At 40.4% G+C, this 27,365-nt stretch overlaps 1 protein-coding gene across 3 annotated transcripts in view; it reads left to right on the top strand.

Moving 5' to 3' along the window:
* Nucleotides 1-3,303: 3,303 nt before the first annotated feature.
* The window catches only part of lpp (LIM domain containing preferred translocation partner in lipoma), a 189,849-nt gene continuing 165,787 nt past the window's right edge, over nucleotides 3,304-27,365 (top strand). Inside the window, exons 1-2 of one of the 3 annotated variants that reach the window (XM_086283730.1) lie at nucleotides 3,304-3,519; nucleotides 11,222-11,284. The gene's annotated coding sequence lies outside the window, so the exon portion shown is untranslated. Of the gene's footprint in view, nucleotides 3,520-8,572; nucleotides 8,692-11,212; nucleotides 11,285-27,365 lie in introns of those variants that run through there. The other 2 variants (XM_086283728.1, XM_086283729.1) reach the window with 2 other exon arrangements.

The following is a 27,365-nucleotide window of genomic DNA, read 5'->3' as shown; positions in this document are numbered from 1 at the left end:
GCTGAGCTTCTTCCTTTTTAATCAGCACCTTGAATTTGCAAAGTCATTTGTCCGCTAGTCTTTAGCAGGTACCTTAACAAAACCTTTTGGAAGTTACGGCTTGTGAGACAAGCAGAAAGTCTCCTGTTAAGACCAGCTGGACACAGTGCTGCACAGTTTATTGCATGGCTGTTAAAAATAGATTGTATTTCAGACATGGGAAGAATATGGGAAACATATATGCCATAAATATGCACAACATCATGTAAAAGTCAAATTATTGGAGATTATGTATCGGAATTTCGGGAGCGGGACCACGCCTCCAAACACGCTCCTTCCGGTTGTCATCTATATAGGTTCTGCAAACTGTTCATTTTCATTTACGTGCCCCACCCTCCCTCCCTCCTTGTTCTCAATTCTTTAACTTCTTCACTCCTATTTAGTACATGGGGATCTGCCAGGCCCGGGAGCCGTCGCCAGTCCTCTTCGAGGCCTTCCCCAAACCGCAGCTCAATTCATGTCCAAGTGTTCACCTTTACCTACTAAAACGCTGTCAAACCTAAAATGAGGATGTGGGCCCAGCTAGTGAAAAGAATGTAAATCATTAAGCTAGACCCCTGTGATCGTGTTAAGGATAAGTGGTACAGAATGGATGGATGGAGTGTGAGTGAGGGATGTGTCTCGACTGCAGGCAGACCAGTTTATTTTATTTCTCTTTTAACTTAATTAATGAATTTCAGTCATTTTTGTGTGTGTTTTGTTTTTGATCAGCGCCTGTTGTGTTAAATATGCAATATAAATAAACTGACCCATGTTATGTTGTAATAAGAGTAAAATATGGTTTGCCACCATCTGAATGGCCTCATATGTTGCACTAAAACCTGTGTATATCGTTCAGCACTGATGGTGCCCACACAGATGTGCGTGTTTACCAATGCACCTTCTTATCACCGTGGATGCTCACTGTGTGCTGATGGCAAACCCATTCCTTGATAAATTTATTTATTTTAAAACTCTTTTTTTCTTTTTTGGGGGGTGTAGTTCTCCGTCTCAGTCCATCTTAAATGACCACAGAAGGCAGCAGCGTTTCTGAGCCTGAGGGTCTCTATTTTTCTTTTGCATGGTAGCGTTTAAATGACATCTGCACAGCAGCGATGTTCACTGCGAGTTATCAGAAGTGTGTCTGAGCAAATGTGGTGATTTCCTGTCAAAATCCTGTTTGCTTTGCCTCATATGGATGCTGTGAATCTTATAAAGACATAATATATCATGGGAATATGTAGTTCTACATTTGAGAAGTGTACAAGCAGACATTGACAGAATGGTGAAACTGCACGTATCCTTTCTTCTAAAAGCCAAGCCTTAATATCTATGGGATGATATATCTTTTTTTAAAAATATCTATTCACGTTACTAATTAACTTTACTAGTTATGAGACGTTCTACTTGGTATGTTACACAATCTTTTCAGCCTTTTGTTGGCCCTGTCCAAAGTTCCAGACACTAGTCACGCTATTTGGCAGCCATGTTAATGCATCTGGGCAACTACATGTTTTAAAGCATTATATATGGTTACTTTAATTTACTTTACTTTAATTTTTATGGAGTTTAAAAATTACGTGTATGAAAAATGCTTTAAATCCTTGCTGTTTCCCCTGAAAGTTGAATATCTTTTTACATCTTTGCGATTGCTGAATTCTTCCAAAGATTTCAATTTAGGATTCTTGACTGCCATCTCTCTTTATTATAATGTTGCTGCCTTGTTTGAACTTTATAAGTCATGATGAGCTTATATACTAAAAAAACACACACGTTTCACATATGATATATATATCATATCAGATATATGTACTGTGTTTATTTTGTGTCTAAATTTAGTTCTTTACAATACAAAGAAGTATATCTTAGAAAAAATAAATAAAAATGCAGTTACACTGACAGATATGCATCACAAGTCACAGTAGCTCTACCAAATGACACTCATACAAAAAACATTCTTAGTCGAGAAAGTTTCACTTCCTGCCTGGTTAAACCAAGAAACAACCTCAGGGTCCAGCTTTAAGTCAGCTCCCATGTTAAAATGTCTAACTTTACAGCAGAAATAAACATGTTTACTGCCTGATACAAAAAAAAAACACCTTTGGTCTCCATGGATAATTTCCTCCTTCATAAAAACTATGAATTTTCATATAACTCATCCATCTAGAATCTACAGTTATGAGAATAGCCACTTTGACTGACAGGTGTGCATGTAGAAGACGCTGACTAGGCCTTAGATCCTGTAAATGGAGTGACCAAACTGAACTGCTGTTAGTGCTGTTAGTGGCTTTTGGAGCATTTTTAATAGAAAAATATTGTGACTTTATAGGTTTCTTAATTTGCACTAATTAGTAGGTATCTGTGTGTATCTGTATTGCATCCACACAGCTTATGAATGATACTTAATAATGAAGCTAGTTAGCATTAGCTGATAACTTTGCACTCCATCCTGTCATCCAAATATGCTCATTTGTGTTTCCAAAACAAATAAATAGAAACAAGAATAACATAAAGGTGGCCAAAGTACTAACAATAGCCAAGCCCATCTTTTATGTACAGCATATACATGAGGGTTGAAGTATCGAAAAACATCAAAGGGAGGAGAGAAAATATAAAAAGGTAACTTTAGCTAATGCTATGTCTTCTTAAAATCCCAGTGCTTCTATAATAATGACCCAGAAGATCACAGGTCTTCCAAACTTACACATTTGTTTGGACCTCTGGCTTGTACCTCCTGTCACATCTAATGTCTAACTTATGTGATTACCTGTGACAGGTTAAGTAATCATCTCACACTTTGCAAAGGCATCCTGTGGGCTGGACTGGAAAGCATTTGGAGTGCTGGTTCTGGCCCCCATGTTTCTTTTGTAGTGATACAGCCCGTGAGAAAACCTGGGATAGAATCTAGGCTGTCCCATATTTTGTATTGTCGGCTGAAGATGAGCTTGACAAAGTTTTGTGTTATTTTTTAAACATTTTGTATTTATTTGTTTTTGGTGATGTCAGATACTAACAGGCAGAGGTTGTTGTTTCTGCAATATGACAACAACACCTCGAATAAAGAGAGTGAAATATGCAAACAAATACCACAAGTTAAACCGGACCCTTATTTGGAGGGCCACTTCTGGCCCCCAGGCCACATGTTTGACACCAAATCACTGCACACTCTTCTTTCATTTACATTTTAAGGGTTCTAAGTATCGGTACGTTCAATTTTTCAGTATTTATTAGGATGACATTTTATTTGAGGAGAAAGCCTCCAGCGTGGACCTTTGCCTGACTGCAGCGTGCAGCTGTGCGCACAGACCGGAGATGTGTGCGCACTGAGGGCCGTGCTGTTTTGGCCTGCTGCCTTACATGGGCAAACCTCTGAACTGACTCAGACGAGCTGGAATTTCAGCGTGACGTCACTGCCTACAACTCTCCCAGAATTTGGATCAAGTAGTTTTCACTGTTTTTGGTGGGATTTCAGCCCCTGTGTTAGGTTTCCTAGAAAGCGAGGTAAGTGAAACTATACGTCGCACCTTTTCAAACATACGGGCGGTTTCCGGTGCAGTTTGACGTGTTGCTGTTAAGAACCCGGCTCTGGAGCAGTTCGTGCTCACTTTGTTCGGCCTTGTTGGGATGTAATGTGGATTTTACTGCAGCTCGGACGGGTTCACAGTGAGGGCGTGGACTCTGTACCAGAGCCCGGGCCGGTAGGACTGTGACACGGGGAAACTAACAGAGCTAACTTGTCGCTAGCTAGTGCCGAGCTGGACTCAGTCATGCACAGAAAACACGTTCAAACACTGTGAAGCGGCTCATTTGGCTAAACGAGACTCGGGGCGTCTCTGCGGGGCTCCTAGATTTAGCACAGTGGTTTACTGCAGAGCAATGCGGAAGACACCAGAGCCCCCACAGAGCCCTCACAGAGCCCTCCATCAGAAGGGAAACATGTCGCTGCTTTTTACTTTAGAGCGCCCAGAAACTTCCGTTTACTAAAAAATAGTTATTTGTATCGTCACTGTTGCTGCTTGTTGGACTCGTTTGCCTCGAATTCGCCACGTTGTTCGAGTACTTTTCATAGCCGCGTGTGTCACAAAGTAACACATCTGTGCTTTGTTGGCGTTATTGCTACAGAAGTATCCTTCACAGCAGGGGAGTCAAACTTTTTAAAGGCGAAACAATAAAAAACAAACAAACAAACCCAACAACAACAACTATCAATGCGAATCTGTGTTCTCCACTTTGGAAAGAAGCCTTTATGTTGTCGCTGATGACGTCAGTGACAATTTTGACTGTACTGTCAGGTGACGGTACTTTTGAGCGTGGACACATTTTTTTTCCGCTTTAGCATAAGCGCCACCACCTTATAACGTCTATGCATCCCACTATCACCCATCCTAGTTGGATCATCTAGTGGGCACTTTGAGCTCAGTTGGGGGCCACTCGAGGGAAAAAATAACAAGAAAGAAAATAAAGTTTTTATCATTAAACCATACACCACTGTCAGTTCAGTTCAGTTTTATTTCTATAGTACCAAATCACAACAACAGCTGCCACTAGGTGCTCAGTAATGTAAGGTAAAGACTCTGCATTGATAGAGAGAGAACCCTCTGTAAGTAAGCACTTGGCAGCAGTGGGAAGGAAAAACTCCCTTTTAACAGGAAGAAACCTCAGTCATAACAAGACTGGACACAAGGCAAAGGGGACAGGATAAAAGACAGAGAGCTGGAGATTAAACTGATTAAATGCGAAGTGGCGAGAGAGTGGTAAAGAAACACTCAGTGCATCATGGGAAACTTCCAGAAGCCAGGTTTATTGCAGTGTAACTAAGGGAGGGTTCAGAGTCCCCCGATCTAGCCCTAACTACGTGCTGCACCAAAAAGGAAAGTTTTAAAGTGAAACTTTTAAAGTAGAGAAGGTTTCTGTGTCCTAAATCCAAACTGGAAGCCTGTTCCACAGAAGAGAGGTCTGAAAATGAGAGGTCTGTCTCCCATTCTACTTTTAAATATACTAGGACCCACAGTAAGCCTGCAGTCTGAGAGTGAAGCACTTAACTGGGGGGGGGGATGATACTATGAGATAAGACATGGCCCAATGATCCATCATTTTTTCATCTATTACATTATTTAAATGAAGGAATATAGTACAAAAGTCAATGTTATGCCTGCCTGCCATGGGGATTATGTTGGATTTATGGTTTTATGGTGGTGACACATTGTAACTGCAGACATTTATGAAGTCCAACCTTGTATGCACTTTCATACACATGTATCAGTGCAGCCTGCATTCACTGCAATTGGCCTTTTGGCCACCACTGTCGTCTGCTACGTGTTTCCAGCTTCTGCCGCCATTTTTCCCATCAACTGGAAGAGAATGAATCAACTCAAAGAGACAATTAGTTTGTCTTTTGTAAACAACACAGTCAGGCATTGGTGTAGATATTTATTGAGACTGGGAAGCTCAAGTGACTGTTTGTTAGCCGTTTGTGTAATTATTTTACAGTTTGGAACTGAATGTATCAATCGGTCAGTTTTCTAATGCTTATATCCGGGTCCTGGGTCACAGAGGCAGCTCTCCACGCAGAGATGTCCAGACCTCCATCTCGCAGCTACCTCCTCTAGGCTGTGGTAGGCTCTGGTACTGACACTTAGACATAATCTCCACAGTTTGTCTTGGGTCTGCTCCAGAGTGTCCTTCCTGTAAGATATCTGAAACATTTCACCTCTGAGGTGTCCAGGAAGCACTTAGTCAGTTGTCTGAGCCACTTCAACTGACTCCATTTGATGTGGAGGAATATCAGCTCTGCTCCGAACCACTTCTGAGAGACTGAGATCCTCACCCTTTTTTCTCTAAGGGAGAGCCCAGACCTCCTCCAGGGAAGGCTCATTTCTGCTGCACAGACACAAACTAGGCAGGTTAAAAGTCCAGCATCGATCATAATGAATAAAAATACTGCATCATTTCTTCTTCTTAGAAGCATAAATGAAAGCATTTTATGATCATGTGTGATTGCCTCTCTATAGTCCTGTATTCCTAATCTTCTGTTGCAGCACCAGTTAAAACTGTTGCCTGTCATTCCAGCTGCATATCTGTTTTGTGATCATCTTTGGGTGGGATATATACTCCTGTTATGACCTGGACAAAATGGATGAATAAATCTGCTTTGCATTCCCACATAAATTCCTTCTAGATTGAAGTTTTGCAGTGCATAAAAACCAACAAAGTGGAACTTTAAAGGCTAAGTCCCACATCTACTTCTCTATAATTCTGCTGTTGTATGGTTTGACAGGATGATGGTTTTAAAATGCAGATGCAGTGTATGTAAGATTGTTTCATGGTAAATGTATGGGTCTCTGCTTTTTACATTGTGTGTTTAACAGCCTTTTGAAAGGGTTTCAGACTCGCATAGTCACAGGTGACGCAACATCTCCAAAACGGTTGTTAACTGGTGTTGTACATCAATAAAATATGAAGAATTAGTTTACCCGACTAATATTTGTATCGGTGACTGGACAGGGCAGTAACATTCAGTTGTCAGATAATAAGTCATGCACATCCATATAGTGTACAACAAGCCAGGCTGTAAACCAGAGAGGAGTGCTTGTGCAAATAGTGGCCAGAGATATGGACTTTTCCCTTGCAGATATGTTTAAAAATGTTTGGTCTGTTGACGTAACCAGTACTGAGGCAATACCTCCGTATTTTGCTTCAAGATTTCCTCAGAAAGTTGACTAAACTGAACCCTTTTATACCTAAATGGATCTGACGTCATCTTCCTCTTTGTGAGTGAAACAAGAATCTTGGTCCAGGCTGTAGGTATTGTTCTGCCTTGGAATGAAAAATAAATCTCACTTTCTTCTTTAAAAGACTGAATTCAAACTTTGACTTGGATGTGAATTTCAAATCAATAACACCAAGGTCCCTTGGGAGAGCTGTCATCAAACTGAATACATCTGCGTCGCTCCGACACATTTTCTACTCAGGCAACATTAAACGAAACTGTCTTTAAAATCTCTAGCTAAAAAGAACTCGTTTGACAGCGTTGATGATGTTAAACTTAAAAGATGAGTGGCTCTGCTGCCTTTGAGCCTTGGCCCCCCTGGTAGTTTTAGTCAAGTTATTCCACTGTTTGTGTTTCTTGACATATTTTAATGAGAATGTCCTTCTCTGAAAGAAACGGCACCAGTTTTTCATACTCACACAGCACCTCTTTTAGAAAACACTACCTCTATAAGCTGTGATAAACCAAGGATCTTCTAAGGCTGTAGATAGTTAATTACAATTAGTGTTGTTATGAATGGCGGTTAGCTTTGGCAAGCTGATCCTGGGTTCGAATCCACCATCAGGCCAGAGCCTTTCTCTGTGCAGTTTGGATGTTCTCCGTGTGTCTGTGTGGGTCTTCCTCAGTACTCCGGCTTCCTTCCACAGTCCAAAGACAGCTTTCACTTTGGGTTCTTGGCTAGCTTAGTGTTAGCATTGGTGTCTGGCTAGCCTAGCGTTAGTATGTTCTCTGGCTAGCTAAGTATTAGCATGGTGTCTGTGCATAAAGCCGAAGTTGTGTTAGCAGCTTAATGCAGCTGTTCCCGTCCTTTATTCAGTTTCCACTTTACAGTGGAACCCCAACTTACGAAATTAATTCATTCCCGAGGGTCTTTCGTAAGTCGAAAATTTTCGTAAGTTGAAGCACCCATTGCACCTTTTAAGTGAGGCGATGCTGAACGATAGGCTATAGGCTAATTGCTAACTAGAACAACAATAAGTCGTTCAAGTGGAACAGCGAAACTCAAGTACGGAAGCCAAGGGGTTGTCACATGATTTGGAAGGCATTGTAGGCATTGTAGGCTCAGCCAATCAGAGCCCGCAGATTTCGTTACACGGGCATTTTGCCGTAACACGGGCAGAAATATATTGCCGTTCAGTGCCTTCGTAACTTGAATTTTTCGTAATATGGGGTATTCGTAAGTCAGGGTTCCACTGTACTATCACGCTCCTGTCCTTTTGTGCAGTAAAAAAAAGTTATGTCCATATCAACATTGTAGACGGCGTTGCTATTTCCTCCACGCCCTGTGAACTGAAATCATTGGATTGTAGTGCAAGTGCAACAGGAACCACTAAGCATCAACAGGCAGCTAGACTAACAATTCCAAGGAACTGAACTACTAGATTCCTGATTCCCATCCCTAGATCCTGAAGGACATTTGGATCTGAATGGGTCAGTGATGTTTTCTTGAGTGGCTGAAGACACCATCTCCCAGTTTTTCATACTCCATACATTTCTGAATCTGCATCCAGATCTTAATCAACTCAAAACTCATCATTTAAATTTGGGTCGATATGAAACTTCCTTAAAGGATGACGAATGGGTTTATTGTTATTGCACAAAAAACGATAAAATTGATGCAAATATGTTAAATGAACACCAAAGATCGCCTGGGACCGATAACAACACAGTTCCCCACCAGCCCCATGATGCAACCTACACAGCATAGCATAACATGTCTGTGCCTGTTTAAGACTTCTGCTGTTTTCTCAGCTTGGGGTGTGACATGTAGTGGGCTGGTTTTCCCAATACTCCTATCTGACTCTTATTTAATCCAAAAGAATCCTGTAGGATAATTCGGGGTCGTCCCCTACAGCTGCAGGGCTCCTTCAAAGCTAAAACCATTTCGGGGGGATTTTTATTTTGTAAGTACTTGCGGTATCTGTTTGATGAATTTTATTAGTGTTGATTTCAGATAGAAATACACACTTGAACCCAGACAATGCTACTACTAATAATGCAGTCTACGGTATATAACTAATGTCCATTCAGCATAACATTTAAACAAAAAGTAGCATAAAGGTTGAATTTTTATATCTCATGGAGACGCAAGTCATCAGTTTGCTGTTTAATGTAATGACATCTTTGGAAAATCACCGTTGATAGTTTTTTGGGTTTTTTTCTTTTTCTTTTTCTAGGAAAATAGGTCAAAAACAGAGTTTTTACAGTTCCAACAAGCTTGAAAGTCAGTATTTGGTGTGACCACCTTTATTCTTCAACACAGCCTGAAAGCTTTCAGGAAAGCTTTCCTGTTGTTTCTTTAAGTAGTATTCAGGAATAGTTCTCCAGGCTTCGTAGATGGATGTTTCTCCCTCCCACACTGTTTCAATAATGTTGAGGTCCAGGCTCTAGGGAAGCCAGTCCGTGACTGATAGTGTTCCATTGTGTGTTTTTTCTATTCAGGTGTGATTTTATTGCATTGGCAGAGCGTTTTGAATGAAGCTGTTACCAATCTTTGAAAATAGTGGATCAAAACTTTACTTTTCTATGACAAGTACAACATCACTGGCTGAAATGGAGCCCCAAAACATGACAGAGCCTCTACCGTGTTTTATAGATAGCTGCACCCCATTCCAAGATGTGCCAAGATTTAATCTAATCGCTATTTAGGAATCACCTTGTTGGTGCAAAATACAATTTTATTTCCATCCATTTGTATGGCAAATGTATGAAAAATGCCAACTCTTTGGCATTTTTCATGGATTCTGCAAAAGAAATAGGAGCAAATGGTGTTTTTTTTGCCACAGGCTTCCAGTAACAAAGTCCCCAAAAATACAATTTAAAAGTGGTTCTTTGCTTTTATGTATAGACCCAACAGCAGTCCATCCATTTAGTTTGGTGCCGTTCTTATCCTTGAATGATTCATAGATCAATGTTAAGTAGCTTAATAAACAAACAACCAAAAATCATTCATCTGAAAATGGTCAGGTACGAGGACTGGACTGAAAATTAGTAAAACAAAAAAATGTTGAAGACCTTCAGAAAACCCTGGAAACCTTTGCCCTGGAGCACTTACATATCATACAAACACAAATACATATCAAAAGCCAAATACTTTATATATTAAAAGTACCTACAGAAACCTTTTTAGTTAGCATACGATGGTATGACCTCCAGATTTAAAAGATTTGATAAATGTGATGGATCAGATCTCTGTGCTGTTTTAACTTTCCAAATTCGTCTGTGATGCCTCACCAGTGCACCATGCAGATCTTGTTTGTCAGTAACTCTTTCACAGTTACACAACCAGATCCCATAATTATAGAGCGAGCAAGCTGACATTATCAGTAGATAATATAGTTTAAGTAACTCATCTGATAAAAAGCATGATATGGATTGCGTAATTTCTTGGTTTGACATGCATATTAGTCACTGGTAAATGGACCAAAACCAGTGTAAAATGCAGCAATACAGAAATTAGCCCTTGTAAATGTGTTTGTAGCATACATATTTTTGCCCATGTGACCTCAACCTGGATAAGCAGTAGAAAATCTATGTACAATTACCATGAATAAGAATTAGTATATAAATAAGTTACCGTGTTAATTATTCCATTATTACAATCTTCATTCCTGTTGGCTAGTTAATAGTTGTTGTTTTTTTAAGCTTAAAAATGTGTGTCACAGCCCGTCTTTGGTTGCAAGATGATTTTAATTTTGAGCCTTGCAGTATGACTGTTTTGGAGGGACTAAAATATTATCACAATTTTTTCACCCTTTTATCTTTCAATTCAGAATTAGGTTTTAGCCTTTTTTTTTTTTTTAAGTTTTGCTCCAATTTTGGCTGGATAAATTGGACATTCAACATTTTTGAAACCATCAGACTTCCATCTGATGGTTTGGTACAATCAGATGGAAGTCAGATCAGCCAAGCTCATTGAACCTGTCTGCTGGAGTATGTAGTGTCTTAAATTTGACGCCTAATCCCTACAAAGTAATGAGATGCTTTGACTTGAACACATGATGGCCAGTGCAAACAAATTGGTCCTTCACCTGTCAGGAGTGCATTTATATTAAATTTTAGTCTGTTAGTTCTCTCTGCTAAATAATTGTTGTGCTGTGGTGAAATATTTTCTGCGGTGTCACTTGTCAGCATTGTTGTTCCCGCTCTACATCTTTGCTATGAAGTATTGCTCCCAGAGGGGTGACAGGTGTTTGACAGACTCAAATTTAAATGGACAACCAGCGCTTAGGTTCATGCACGATTTATAGGAAGCCTGCCCAAAGTTAATCTTTCTGCTGATGAACAACACAGTCATGGAAAAAAAAATGTGTGTGAGATGACAGGACCTACTTACCATGCCAGTGTGGGTCCTGCATAGCACAATTAAAGTTGTGTAATCCATTTGAGTAACACTGAGGATTTTTTTTTTTTATTATTTCTCAGTGTCAACAGACTTCAACATACGGCTTTCATCGTCTTCCAGAAACACTACAGCGACGTCAAAGTGGAGAAAAAGTAAGAGAGCTTTTTTGCTTTGCTGAGTTTTACCTTTTTACATGTTGCTGTGTTTTCTGTCACGTGGTTCTACAGGGAGTGCAGAATTATTAGGCAAGTTGTATTTTTGAGGAATAATTTTATTATTGAACAACAACCATGTTCTCAATGAACCCAAAAAACTCATTAATATCAAAGCTGAATGTTTTTGGAAGTAGTTTTTAGTTTGTTTTTAGTTTTAGCTATTTTAGGGGGATATCTGTGTGTGCAGGTGACTATTACTGTGCATAATTATTAGGCAACTTAACAAAAAACAAATATATACCCATTTCAATTATTTATTTTTACCAGTGAAACCAATATAACATCTCCACATTCACAAATACACATTTCTGACATTCAAAAACAAAACAAAAACAAATCAGCGACCAATATAGCCACCTTTCTTTGCAAGGACACTCAAAAGCCTGCCATCCATGGATTCTGTCAGAGTTTTGATCTGTTCACCATCAACATTGTGTGCAGCAGCAACCACAGCCTCCCAGACACTGTTCAGAGAGGTGTACTGTTTTCCCTCCTTGTAAATCTCACATTTGATGATGGACCACAGGTTCTCAATGGGGTTCAGATCAGGTGAACAAGGAGGCCATGTCATTAGTTTTTCTTCTTTTATACCCTTTCTTGCCAGCCACGCTGTGGAGTACTTGGACGCGTGTGATAGAGCATTGTCCTGCATGAAAATCATGTTTTTCTTGAAGGATGCAGACTTCTTCCTGTACCACTGCTTGAAGAAGGTGTCTTCCAGAAACTGGCAGTAGGACTGGGAGTTGAGCTTGACTCCATCCTCAACCCGAAAAGGCCCCACAAGCTCATCTTTGATGATACCAGCCCAAACCAGTACTCCACCTCCACCTTGCTGGCGTCTGAGTCGGACTGGAGCTCTCTGCCCTTTACCAATCCAGCCACGGGCCCATCCATCTGGCCCATCAAGACTCACTCTCATTTCATCAGTCCATAAAACCTTCTTGAGATATTTCTTGGCCCAGTCTTGACGTTTCAGCTTGTGTGTCTTGTTCAGTGGTGGTCGTCTTTCAGCCTTTCTTACCTTGGCCATGTCTCTGAGTATTGCACACCTTGTGCTTTTGGGCACTCCAGTGATGTTGCAGCTCTGAAATATGGCCAAACTGGTGGCAAGTGGCATCTTGGCAGCTGCACGCTTGACTTTTCTCAGTTCATGGGCAGTTATTTTGCGCCTTGGTTTTTCCACACGCTTCTTGCGACCCTGTTGACTATTTGGAATGAAACGCTTGATTGTTCGATGATCACGCTTCAGAAGCTTTGCAATTTTGAGACTGCTGCATCCCTCTGCAAGATATCTCACTATTTTTGACTTTTCTGAGCCTGTCAAGTCCTTCTTTTGACCCATTTTGCCAAAGGAAAGGACGTTGCCTAATAATTATGCACACCTGATACAGGGTGTTGATGTCATTAGACCACACCCCTTCTCATTACAGAGATGCACATCACCTAATATGCTTAATTGGTAGTAGGCTTTCGAGCCTATACAGCTTGGAGTAAGACAACATGCATGAAAAGGATGATGTGGACAAAATAATCATTTGCCTAATAATTATGCACTCCCTGTAGAGCTTGGTTGGAAGGTTAAGTGTACTAATTTCCACACTAGAAACGTAGGGACTTAGTCCTGGGTCTGAACTTCATGTTCTACCATAAAAGCAGCATGCCCACAATGAAGCTGTAATGATGGGCTCAGTGTTAAACAATACAAGGAGTTACTTGTTAATCATTGTGTTCCTTCCAGTGAGGATTCCTATGAACTTGTTATTGCTCTATTATCTTCGTGAGCTTTTGTACATCAGGTGTAATGTCACTTATCAGCAAGCCTTAGTGTGGAGACAAGTGAGTCGTGCAAATGCAAGAAAAAACTTAACATATTAGCCGCCACTTCCAAAATACATCGCAATCTCCAACTTGTTTTGGTAGTGGATGTGCATTGTGGGTAATGTAGGCATTACGAATAAAAAAGAATGCTTGGAATCATCTTAACTACTTCCACAAAGGAGGCTTATGTTTTTGGTAGCATTTCTATATCTTCAAGAGATCAACTTTTCGAAAAGTCTTGTGATTCCGATAACTGGAAAATGATGTAGGAGCTTCAGATTGATACCATAGATGCATCTACCAAAAATCTCAGAGACCTCGACCTCCAGGTCAGGGTAAGCTTTCTAAAAATCTTGTATATTGTGATAACTTGAGAACAAGACGATAGCAGATATGGTGGACACACCTTTAGGTTCATTAGGTTCATCCAGCACAGACTTGGGGAATAATTTTGACCATAAAGCATATCTTACAAGGTAAACCACTGCTTCCAGACAGTCTTCCACTTCTTCAAACCAGTAAGCGCTGCAGGCGGCCTTGTGAACTTTTCTTCCTTCAGATAGATCTTGTTGACTGAAGCGTGTCTAATAATTGTCTTGGATTGAGTTGAACTAAACAACAAGTGACTTTGGGTGTTTATGTGGGTGGAAAACACACCCCAGTAAAGGAAAGTGGTGAACTTCATAATCAAAATGAATGTTAAAAAAAAAGTGATTGTTTTCTTTTTATTTTGTTTGCATGATCATTTTCTAATGATGCCAAAATCAAGAAAAAATCGGACTGTCATGGCCGAATGCTGGTTGTAGGAGTCTTCTCTGTCCTCTGTGAATTGCAGGGTCATTGTAACCAACACCTGTGTCAGGTGGAGCTCCAACGTGTCAATCTCACAAGGCTGCAAAGCAGAATCGGGATTACCATCTAAAGTCCAGGAGGGACAGTCACTAGACAGGCAGCTGATTTTTGCTTTGAGATTTATCATCAAGTATTACTTAATGATTTGTTTTGGAAAGCTTGGGTGCGCCTCCGTGCTGCCACCTGATGCTTTCAAGTTTTGTGCAAAGACTGAAGTTGCATCAGACTGGCTTATAAGCGCCTTTACGTCTTTGCATAAATGAGTCGTGAAGTTTTTAAGGCTCTTCTGTGTTTACATTGCAGCTGCCTTCTCGTGAGGCCCCATTTAGCAGTCTCTTTTAATATCCTTCCAAACATGCACTTGGAGTTCAGCTTCCTATGAAAGTAATGCAAATGCCAAAAGAAGGGCAGAGCTTTACTTTAACCCTGTAGACCCTTCATATCACAGATGTCTCAGGTGCACATTATTTACATATGTGGCATTAGAGTCAGGGGGAAAGCTTTGACTTCTCATTTAACTGTTCAGACTGACTTTGAGTCAGATTTCTATGAAGTTTGTTACAGAAAACGATTCCCCGCATTAGAAATGAGGGAAGCAAAAACAGAAAATGACTTTATCTTGAAGTGTCAGTGAATGGTCTTCTCCTGTGGGATTTGAATGAAGTGGGCTGAGCTGTTTCAGGAAATTAGCACTCTCAAGCCAAGTTGCTCCTCAATACACTTCCAGTCCATGCAGGGCGTTGTAATGTTCTCTTCTACCGGCTGTTTAGCGGCTGACCTATGGCACTCGTGGGGCGTAATCAGACTTTAATTACACCCTCTTAATCACTTGAAGACAATCTGTGCGACAAGACCGCTCCTCACAGCACGTGGGCTGTTTTTACCTGCTAATCTGGCCCTGCTTTCCTGGTTAATAGGGAGTGAATTATATTGATATTCACTTTATTCTGCATTTCTTGGACATTCCTGTACTTTTGAGGCCGCTCATTTTTTCTTTTCTTTCTTTCCTTTTTTAAACTATATTCTCTTAAATATAAGAGCAAGCTCACACTGTCACCCATCTTAGGTCAGACTCAACCAAAAACAATGTGAAAAGTCTCTACAATCATCATTATTATTCCAAGTGAAAGGTATGCACCGCAGAACTGGCTCCGTGGAGTGACTCTGGCTCACAGAGTATGGCATTCCAAGCTAAAAGCAAACCAAACTGATATTGCCCTCCAATACCGTCTTCATATTTTCTCCATATTTGGAAGTGTTTACCTCCTCATGATGGTTGACAGAGGTTGGATGAGGGGATGTGAGTCATTTCAGCTGCACAAGGCTTTCTGGGGGTGAGAGGAGTCTTCCAAGTCACTGCCATTTAGTGAAGCTAGCAGTTTGTGTGCCTCAGTGATCTAAAGAGAAACTGTGAGTATCATTATGTGCTTAATTTATAATCTAATCACTTGAAAGGAGCTTAAGTAGCAGTTTCACACATGTATTTTTTTGCATATAATGCGGCTGCTTTTGGGAAACCTTTATCATTATTATCATAATATGAAAAGGTGAGGGGATCGATTTGGATTGTTTCTCTGGCTCACCAGATATTTTCAGAAAATGTTTAAAAAGTTCAGATGAGCGCAGCGCTCCAGTGACACATTTTTCTTACTGCGAGACTGACTTTGTACGCAGATGTCTCAGTTATGCCAGAAAGTTAGAGATGAAGGTGAAAAATGCAAAAAAAAGTGTTATGTCTGACCAAACCGAACACACATTTTTGGGGCAGAACTTTTTAAATAGCCCAGTATGTTTTCCTGTAGCTGTCCTGTGGTTGAGTGTGAGTGAGTGAGGGGCAGCTCAGGTCATTGAAGAATTCTGGTTTTGCAAACAGCCACTCTTACTGATAGCTACACCTTAACAGGTCTGACCTCCCTCCTGGCTCTTACTTTCACACTTCAAACACTTAATGGCAGCTGCCTGGCAGTTTTTTTCCACTTCACAAGTCGAGCAAGAGGTAAATGATTTTACTTTGCTGCGAGGGCTCAGGCTGCTGATTTTAGTGATGGTGTGGTCTGATTATCTAATTACTTCTATCTCTAAATTACACTGGGACTCTGTAAGCCTTTTAACCTGAGAGATAAACTGCCTGCGTAAATGTTTCCTTTTAATTTGTGTTTTATTACATGCCACTGAAAATAGGTTTGAAATGATTATTTACACCGTTTAATGTTAAGTAGCTTCTGCCTTTGTGGGAAAAACTTCTCTGAGCCATGGGGGTCAGACACGTGACCTTTTAGGGTGTCCTGAGATATCTGGTGACAGATATCTAGTAGGGCTGCTCAGTGATGGCAAGCATTATACATACAGTGAGAATCCAATTATTTTCTAATGTAATAATTCTGATAATTGTTAACTTGAAATTTTAAGTAACTGAAAAGCAGACTGATTGGCTTAAACCTCAAATGCGTGTCTATTGCAGGAACCTTATGAAAGGAGAATCAAAAGCCCCGGCTTAGGTGGTAGTGTTATTTATTTTAATGATAGTTGTAAAGTGGCATCAATATTTATAGGAAAATGACCTAATCAGGGTCTTTTTAAGAAATTTAAGAAAATTTTAAGTCTGTGTTATCTTGCTAAGCAAAAGTTTATATATTTTAGTGGAATTTCTGACTATTTAACCAATAAAAATGTATTTTTTCCCTTGATTTTCCTTTGGGGGAAGGCCGAAACCTCCTTGGGGGAAGGCCGAAACCTCCTTGGGGGAAGGACGAAACCTCCTTGGGGGAAGGACGAAACCTCCTTGAGGGAAGCTCTAAAATTTAAGCAGAAAAAACCTCAACCAGATTTATAATTATCTTAAATAAATATTGAGCTCCAGCCCTGGGCTTTTTTGGATTGTGAGCCAGCAGGGAGTGAGCGTTAGGGGTTTTTATGATGTTTTTATTATAAACAAGCTAAAACTCTTACATGGGTACTGTAAAGAGGGACAAACAGAAGTTTCTTCAGTATTCCTATTAAGAAGAATGAGATGGCTGATCAGTTTTGCTGGTTTAATAAGCAGTGACACGTGCCGATCACGGTGTTACATCAGTCTTTAGGGGCATCTCTAATACTCTTAAAATGACTTAATCTGGTCTCGGTCTTCTTTGCATATCCTTAATTTCAAGATGCTGGCGCACCCAGATTGGAGGAGATTGCGTGTAGTTTTTTTTTCTTTCTCTAAAGTCAAGTCTTCCAAATGAATCTCGTCAACAAATTAAGGCATGATTAACAGGAGCAATTACACTGAGGAACCAGCTGAGTTGAGGAGAATCAAGCTAAAGTGGAGGAGATTATCTTTCCTATTAACGAGAATCACTTTAGGGTTTGATTGCTTTCTGTTTTTCTGTTGAACTCCTGTTTACTCTGTAACTAATGATGTTTTCTTTACAGCCATTTTCCTGTGCTGCTTAGACCTTTAGAGTGCAGATCAAACTCACACGTTTGGTGCGGCTCCTGTTTTCTCCTGTGGCATCAGAGATGATGGACGTGACATATTCAGGAATTAGTCAAGCTTTGGAACGTGTGCTTTTTGAGGAAAATCAAAATACGCAAATCTTTATTCATATGTCAGAATGTGTGTGGCTGGGCATCTTGATTTAGGGGTTTTCCTCGCAGCTGAGGCTGAATTTTCTTTCTCTCGCACTCGTGCTGGATAGAGTGAGTCAATAAACAATCTCCGATGCATTAGTTTTCAGGACAAGTCAAAGCTTTGGCCGCACCCCTCATTTTATTGTTGATTTGGCAGCATGCTGGTGGCCTTTATCATGTTTGAACACCAATCATCACCTCAGTTTAAGGTCTTTGGCCCTTTGAAGTAGGTTTTCCTCAACACTTTGCCTGCATTAATTGTCCGCGTTTCCATTGCAAAACGAGGCCCGCACCCTGCGCTTACTGTTGTGATCCACCTTCTTGTTTGGCAAGTTGTCAGATTTGTGTTGACTTGTCTGGGCCAGGCATACGCCGACATATTTCATAATAATCGAGTCTCCAACTTTTGCTTAAATTTACTGTGTTTCGGTTTTGTTGTAGAGCTCAGACTTTCCCTCCGTACGCTGCCAGTGAACTCTCGGCTCCCGAGGCCTGTGGCCATGAATTGTGTTCTCTTAAGTTCAAGTTTGGATTTTTCCGCAATTTGTTAGATTTAGTTTGCCTATAAATTTAGAACAAGAGCGGTCAGTGTGTGCATACCTCTATCTAAACTGAAAATTCACTGCACACCATGCAGGAGGAAAACTGGACCCAGATTAGCTTGATATTTAGAACATCACCATGATGTGTCCTTATTTAAATCGGATATTTATTCCAACTTAAACGAGTCCAGTTTTACTGGTAAACGATTCTATCCTAAAATCTCTTCATACTGATCCAGGTTGACTCAGAAATGTCATCAATTCTATGTTGGGCCAACTGCCGTCTTTGACAGGATCTTCCTTTTTCAGAGGTAAATATTACCATATAAAAGAAGCTCAATATATGTTGGTACTTTTAATTGATCATTTACAAAAAAACATTTGAAAGAGAAGAAAAAGGGGGGAAAAAAGCAATTTAGGGCTTATAAATACAGAAAACTCCAAAATTTGACCCATCAGGGCGAGCTGAAAGGAAAGAAGGGAGGCCCATCTCTAAAATGATTTATTGAAACTACTTGGGTTTTTTTTTCTTTTAAAGGCGCTGTTTTCTGCTTGAGTAGAACAAAACAATGTCAGATTCCCTCTCGTGCTCTTGCTGCCCTTTGTTTTTGAAATTCCCATCTTTTGTTCTATTGATTTTTCCTACTGGTTTATACTTTCTCAGTTTCTGGAACACAAAAGGGACTCGCTGAGGAGCAGGGACTTTTTTATGGAGGCATGAACCAGTAAAAAAAACAAACATTTTTTTTTTGATCAAACTATGAAGTTCCTGAAAGGGTTCCCACGGAAGTTCCTCTTTCCTAAAATGTTTTCTTGAGTCCAGTTTCAGACGTCAACATCAGCCTTTAATTCATATTTTCTCTGGCACGTCTGAGCAAGACTCTTTTTCTAGCCATGATTCCTTTTGTATGAAAACTGTTTCTATTAGTCTTATAATAAGACTTTAAGCAAGTGTAGCTTAGGGTGGTAAAATGGAACATAAAAACACTGGTGCCTATATAATAGACAGATGTCATTAATCTTATTCACATATATAAGTGATGGTCATGATACTCATATGATTCATCTTGATTCCCAAAGGGGGTGATGAAGGCTCAAAACGTGCTGGAAAGAATGACATGAATTAAAGAGCATTAAATCTTAACCTCCTGCCCCCTCCTCGTCTACTTCAAGGGCCTGCAGCTCAGAAAATATTCATAAAATGTGGGAGAATTTCTGCGCATTGCAGCGCAACAGAACAAGTTTTTGTTTCTGAGCAAGTTGAGGTGAGAAGTCCCGATTAGATTTTTCGTGGAGAGGAGCCATCGTCATAACAGTAAATATTTCACACAGTAAAGGACGAGAGGTGCCCCAATCGTTTAGGATCAGATGCCACTAAATGATTAATCTCAGATTAGACAGAAGCTCGAGGCTAATGGGACACTTTACACTTGCTTGGCACGCAGTGACAGATGCTGGCCTCTAAAGACCATCAACTTACTGAAGCATGCAGTTGGCAAAACACGGGGCTGTTAATGAGGTGCCAGAACATTTCAACTCCAAAACATAAAACAGATTGAAATGATGACAGGACGAAGAATTCAGATTTTACCTTTGTATGCTGTGAAACCAAGCGATTTGAAACGCTTATTATTAGCACTGTAAATGACCTGAAACTTTAACCAGATTCAGACTCATACATTTTGGAACTTTTTTTTTTTGTGTGTGTGTAAAAGTCTGTTGTTGCCCAGAAGTTGCCTTTTGTTCTCATAAAGTCAATGAGACTGGGGGAAATACCATAGCATAAACCTCTCTTTTGAGGTTGATTTAAAGTTGAGGAGGAACTGTAGACACGAGAGGAAGTGGTTGGTAAAACCTGATGTTTCAGAGTTTTGTGTTTGGAGTGGATTTCAGTGCTCTCTGCCAGTGTTTGAGAAGTTAAGGCAGTGCTTACAATGCTTAATTGACTGGGAAGAGTTGTGGTTTTCCATTACGTCAGGCTTGGTACAATTCCTAATCTTACTGTGTCATTTTAACTCTGACTGTGGTGTCAGCAGTTGAAGTTTTACCCCATCACTCCTTGAAAGAGCTGCATTTATCAGTCTCCAGTGCCCACTTGGCTCATTGGCAGGATTAATTGGCAACAAGTCCCCCGTGGTCCAGGAACGTAGTTACCTACTGACCCAAATCATTATCCTGACTGGAAGCCACTGTCTCCACTCCACCGGCTCACACCTGGGACTGAGTCTTCACGTAACCTCGCATTTGTCCCCGATGCACCCGTACATCACGACTTCAGTTTTCTGTATCTGCAAGAAACAGGCTGTGTATGCAAAACGGAGGCGTGACAGGTTATTCGTTACCCTCAAGGCCATTTTGTGGTACTTGTATGTAATGTTTTGGGATTAAGCAAATATATCTTCTGATTTTGACTTGTGATTTGGGGCTTATTCGTGTTAGCGTGGTAGCTTCTTTTCAGGAACTGATGTACTTAGATTTCAGGCCATATCTTTTGCAAACAGGGTTTTCCCCTATTTGCAACAGATATGAGGTGTTTGTTTGAAGCAAACAAAGCTCTATCAGCTGAAAAGGATGTTTGCTTTGACAGCACAGCTTTGACAGATTGGAAACGTGAGTGTCTGCTAAAGCTAGACAAACCCGTAATGAGTGTTGTTGTCCTAGCAGAATCATAAAAGTTTTACAGATGTAATTGTTTATTATTGTTTTCAAGAAAAGAAATGTGAGAAATTTGTAAAAGAGCCTGAAAGCATCTGAGTGAATAGATGACTGGTTGTCAACTGTTGAGATGACCTTTACCTGACATCCGTGGGAACATGAAGATCTCTCCATGATATGGATCCAAACAAACACATCCTAGAGAAAAAAACCCTGCTGAAGGACTTTCAGATATAGCAAACAATGACATTTATTTACTGTAAAATTATTAACATTAAAATCTGCAGAGAATAAAGTCTCATAAGTTATGTAAAATCAAACAGAAAGACAACAATAAACTCCCTAGCTAGAAATAAAATGCTACCTAGTATCCAATTTCATAATCGTTCAAAGCCAAACTTAATGGCCTTAATTTCCTCAGTGTACTATTTTTTTTGTGTGTGTAGATATTGTAGAATATGAAAATTTTAATACTATTTAAACTAGTGCTGTCAGCGTTAATCTCCTTTAAAATGACGTTAACATCATAACCACATTAACGCGGCAAATCACCGTTAGCGAGTTATCGCAGATTGCCCTGTGCATGGGGCTGCACAGCGCTAATGAGCTAACCACGCTAATGCGTTGACAAGCTAACCGGGCTAACGCATTGGCGAGCTAACCGTGCTAATGTGTTGACAAGCTAACCACGCTAACGCGTTGACGCCGTGCAGCCCCACGCACGAGGCGATCCGCGCTAACTCGCTAACGGAGATTTGCCGCGTTAATGCGGTTATGGTGTTAACATCATTTTAACGAGATTAACGTTGACAGCACTAGTTTAAACATTTTAACAAGCTCACTTTGAAGTTCTAGTCCAACAATACAGTTAAAAAAATGAATAAATAAAAGAAAGAAGAAATGGCATCTAGAAAGTGACCTTTGCTGTGTATTTAAAAATCACCTCAATGGTAATTCTTTATTTTGTCTGGTAATAATACTGATTGAGCTTTATTGGATTCTGAAAAACGATATAGCAACAAACATATACATTTAAAATAAATGTATAATAAAATGCCATGGCTTAACTAAATGGAAAGCATTTATCCGCAGAAATAAGAGCAGTAATGCAACAAGGTTCAGACTCTAAAGTACCTTTAATGCTATTACAAGTATTTGGGAAGAGGTGGAGGGAACTTCCACGTATAACATAAAGAGAAAGCGTCTCTGTGGGTCCACATTTGCATTTACTTGCACCATTCACATGTCAGATATAATACATGAGGGGTCAAAGGGTATGCTCTAGGTCTTAGTGAGTTGGCCTAGAATCCGCTTGGTTAATGGATTATCCAATTTTACATTATATACTGCTGCGTGCAATGCGAGTTTGGTAACAACGTGTGGCCTCCCACGGCACTCACATAGAGCGCTTTCACGTAATATGGCTTTGTTGTTGTTTTAAGCTCCCTGATAGGTTTAAGCTCAGGGTGAAAGGGGGCCTTCTGTGTCAGGTCTGAGGTCACTTTTGTTATCATCAGACAGATCCAGTACATTAGAAGTATTCCCTAATCTCTTAAAACCCTCTGCTGGCCCAACTTTCATTTGTTGTAGAAGGATCAAATTAAAAAGAGCCATATTAACCAAAGCCCTAAATTTGTTTTGCCACTTTTCAGGGATTGCACTTGTTGGCCTCGAGCTCTAGTCTGTGTAAATGCAACTTTTTTCTGATGCTGATGATTAAAGTGTTGCGAAATAAGCCTTGGGCATTTTTCTAGTATCTAGAGTTTATCTCTAAGAAAAATGGTTATTTTCAAGTTTTGGTTTTAATAAATATGATGAGACATCAGTATTTGTTTACAACTAAACTTTTTTTTTTTTTCCGTCTCCTTTGTGGAACGTTAGTCTCGTGTGGTTGAACAGTGAGAAGGGACAGGGTTTCTCTGTTGACACAGAAAAAACTCTTCCCACTTCTTTCAGAGCAGTTAAGAGGACAAAGGTTTAAAAACAGTGAATATGACACCAGTGTTTGTAATTTGATGGACCATGGAGGTGTAGTACAAGCTGACCTAGAACATTTGATGACTCATCTAAATTCCCCCCCCCCCCCCCCCCCCCCCCCAAACATTCAGTCATTTTTTGATATATTATGAAAATTTCCCTCTTATTTTAAAAAGTCCCATCACTGAAAGCCAGCACTGTCTGGCCCTTACTGTTTGCTTCTCAGGTTGCTATTGTGCCAGTTTTTTGACATCATTTAGCTGCTTGTGGCTCTCATCGCACGGTTGTATGGTCAGGCAGCATTTTTCCTTTTTATTTACAAATCCTTTGAAGCCGATGAGACACAAATGCTTTCAGTGTTTGTTTGTTTTTTTTTTGTGTGATTCTCACAGTGCTCTCAGCTACTCTAAATATTTGGATCAGCACAGCACTCATCACTGTCACTTCTCCCTGACTGACTCATCAAAAATAAGAAGGCTGGGATTTATGATATCGATACTGGCAACGATTTTGGAGGAGAAACTGATCCTGGCTGTCACTCATAAGCCAGTCTTTTATGATCTAACATTGAAGAAGATGTTTTTGTAACCTATAAACAGGAATAGCTGTGTTCTGGTTTCCTCTAGCATCCTCTTCGCTCAGTGTGGCTCTGAACAGACATCTGCATGCATGCCTTTTTTGTGGCTCCATAGTCTCGCCACTTAGACTGCATATTACAGCCCACCAACAATACATGTGACATTCAGGTGAACAGGAAAGACTACTTGTCCATGGTGTCTCCAAATAGCTGTGTTGATGTGTAAATGCCACGTAAGTTTTTGAGAGCCCTCATTATTTAGGTCTCGTCTAATCCCTTTTACTTAGGCATCAGTCACACGGCTTGGAGACCAGTTGGCATCCCCCCGGCAACCAGTAGTTGCAGAGAAAAATGTGTTTCCGTGGCTGTTTGGCAACTGGTTGCTGGAGTTTGTTGGTAATTGCTTGCGTAACATTGGTCACAGTGGATTATGTGGTGCAGCACCGAAATCCTGCTTGTGATTGCTTTAGCACATTGCTATGCTTGTCTGTAGTTAGTATAGAAGACCTGTCACTCTGTTTGCTTGCAAACACTCACAAACTACAAACTACTAGTGGTTCGAAAGTGACCAGTGCTACACAAACAGGAAATAAAAGTCATTTGCCTTCAAAGTAGAAGTTTCACCTTTTGAAATGTGTTTGTTATAACTGTTATTTTGAAGGTGAATGTTCTGCATTTGTGGTTTGTGTCACATTTTTCATGTTTCACTGCTGCTCCGTGGTTAGTGTTTTGCAGACATTTCAGTGTAAAATACAGGCGATTGTGGCAATCTACCTGCAACCAAAGCAAATGGTGTGAGATTTTTTCCCTTTGTCACTGAGGCCTCACACCTTACAGCAAATCAGTGGATCAACATTTCAGTGTGTGAACTGCTTTGACATAAAACATCAGATCTTAGCAAACGCTCTACTTTGCATGAAGCAAATCTAGTGTTTTTGTGTTATGTATATTTACATGTGGTTTTACTGAACATATTGGTTTTAAAAGGTCTTTGAGAGAGCCCTCCAGCTCCACAGATTTTCTCATTGGGACAGCTCTGAGCCCTCACAGATTTATCAGAGACGCATGTAAAAGTCTGAGAGTCTGTGATGGTGGACTTGGGACTGGTTTGTAGGGGCAAGTAGGGAACAGGAGGGAGGGACGTGCAGAGATGCAGTTTTCCATATGCAGCATGGTTGTTATTATATTCAGCGTCTAGGGTTTCTGTTTGAAACATGCAGGTATAATCAGGAGAACAAACCAGTTAGTAGGCAAACAACATATACAGGTAACAGAAAGCTGGGAAAGGCTGGTCCCTGCAAGGCAATATTAAACAGGCTAGGCAGGTGGGGGGATTAGGTAAAACTTGGTGGGGGCAACCTGTGGACAGGTGTGGAAAATTCCCGAAAGCAGAGTAGAACTATCCAGAAAACTCTGAGACTTTAGAATGTGTCTGTACCCGAAGATGCACTTATATACAGGTGTGACCAAAATTCCTTAAAGAAAATCTCAGTGTGAACGAACAGCGTGTGCATGTGAATTTGCAAGTGATGCAGACTGACATGAGCACAAACAATTTTTAACCTGCCGGCTCCGTAGCACAAAGTCCGTGCAGAGGAAGGCAAAGACCCGTTTAACTCGCAGTGAGCAAGCGGGTGTTGTCTGTCCCACCCTCGCCTAAATCAAAGAGACCGTTTTCGTCAGTGAGGAGGAGTCTGAAGTGGACCATCTAGTGTTGTGGAAGGGCAACTGTTGACAATGTGCTGACCTCATTGATGTTTCAAAACACACTCGCACACCAGAAGTGTTTTACTTTTACTTCTGCAACTCCGAGCTGCAGATGCAGCTCCCCTCATTTGTGCACCTTTATTGCCGAGATCAAAGGAAGTGACAAGCTCACTAAACAAAAGTCGAACTGGGTTACAAGGACAAGCAGTTAAAGTCATAAAGGCTGTAAACAAGATCACAGTTTAGTCTGATGATGTTGGCAGTAATCTGTAATTGCACAGGAACATTGTGTGTCCGCACAAATATGACAAATGCAGTTAATGTTAAACAGGAAGTGGGACAGTAATCTGTTGTAGACAGCTCGCGTTGTATTTTTCCTGGTACATTTTGTTTACTCTTCAAGGACCCAGCAAAAGGTTTGTATTTTTGAATTCTATCAGTGAACCTTTATGTAATTATACCACAAAATGTGCAATTACAAATTCAAACCTGGAGCTGAAGTCTGTAGTCTTATTTTTTTGGTCCACGTGAAGCTCTCACGAGCGGTTAACATGTCAGGTATAGAGCAAAGAAGCCACTTGTTTCCTTATCAAGGTTATTTTCCCTGCACTTGAGTCTGCCCTCGGGCCTATTCGTGCAAGCCCACTGGTCCTGAACTGTGCCTAGTTCAGAAAAGGGTGCCGTGCGCTAATTTAATCTGAACATGGCTTTCACTTTGCTCTAGTGCTGGAAAGAAGTGGTTATAAATACACCATAAAGCCCAGGAAAAAGGGCAAGGTGTTTACAGGGATATGTATTTTTCATTGCTTTGGTCTACCTTTTCGGGCTGTAAACATTAAGGCCCAATCAAGTTGTCCGTTGTAGGAGCACTTAGAAAGCATGTGTCCACAGAGGAAATGGACCCAGCTTCAGACCTGGCAGATCTGTGTGACAAGTTTGGGTCAGCTGTGCAACGTGAGCATTCACAAACATCACATACCCCGTTAAAAACAGCAAAGTGGTCCTGAATGCAGCTTGGAGTTGAAGGTTAGAACAAAGGTGATGCGTGTACAGTGTTTTTAAACTCTTTTAATTCTATCTGTCGTAACCTGATGGGGAAAAAAAAGAGCTTTTCAGGACCTAAATTACTTTTCTTTGACAGATTGTGGCTCTTTAGAATTGTGTAAATGGTCTAATGTACTTGGATGATCAGTTCTGTTTGATAGGAAAGTGGTCTATCTGAACAGCTAATGGCTTTGATAATTTTAGCATTTAGCTCATTGTCTTTTTTCCTTGGAAAATACTTCAACCTAAGTTATCATAATGGATGTGGCATTGAGTGAAATTGCCTCATTTTATTAAGTTGCTATCAAAAAAAGATTGCACATTTCTTTGCCCATGTCTCTTTAATTTATTAGTGCAGCTTTGTTACTGCCTAGCTAAGAAAGAGGTTTTCAAACTACAGCAGAGTTGAAGGAGAGTTCAGAGTAGTACTAGGTGACAGTACAGTGGAGTACACAGGTAAGCAGGGGGAGAGAGTCAGGAATGACATGCAGTACATGGCCCACATGGACTGGAAGCCGGGTGCCTGCTTTCACAACCTGCTGAGCTATACCAAGTGGTTTTATTTGAATAATAATTTTGTTCTTGTAAACAAATGACAATAAGAAGCCAAAATAAGCAGTAAAACCTTTTTAAAAACCGTTCTTTTTTCCATTACAAAACGCTTATTTTATGTACAGATGGTTATGGTTTTTACCCCTCAGTGATAAAAGACTGATGGGTATTGTCGTCATCCTGTCAGCTGAGCAGGCAGGCACCCACGTTTGTGAGTGTGATAACTCAAGAAAGAAGTGATGTGGGAGCTTCAAATTGATACCAGACCTGTATCTACTAAAAACCTTCAAGTTTGAATATTGGTGACCTCGACCTCAAGGTCAAAGGGTCAAAGGCCAAGTTTTCTGAAAATCTTGTGAATGTAATAACTCAAATAAGACGACATAAGATTTTGAAATTCATACAACAGGTGCATCTACTTAGGTGGCTGAGAAATAAACCTCTATAAGATAAGATAAACCTTTATTAGTCCCACACGTGAGAAATTTTTTGTCACGGCAGAAAGTACAAGAGCACTACAAAATTAAGCAAAAAGTAAAGAAAGAGGTATTACTGGCTGCTGCCAGTATCTTTGAAAGTGGAATAGTCACCATTTTTGCCACAGGGGTCTGTTTTGGGTCCAACTCTGTTATCTTTATAACGCTGCCTTTGGGATCTATTTTCAGGAAATACAACATTCCCT

The sequence above is a fragment of the Aulonocara sp. 'chitande type north' Nkhata Bay genome, linkage group LG23 (assembly GCF_057382095.1).
Source record: "Aulonocara sp. 'chitande type north' Nkhata Bay isolate Kocher_YH1m ecotype deep benthic linkage group LG23, A_spYH_male_GT1.1, whole genome shotgun sequence".
Classification (NCBI taxonomy): Eukaryota; Metazoa; Chordata; class Actinopteri; order Cichliformes; family Cichlidae; genus Aulonocara; species Aulonocara sp. 'chitande type north' Nkhata Bay.
The sequence above is the reverse complement of the archived record's forward strand: the minus strand, read 5'-3'. Positions and strand labels throughout refer to the sequence as shown.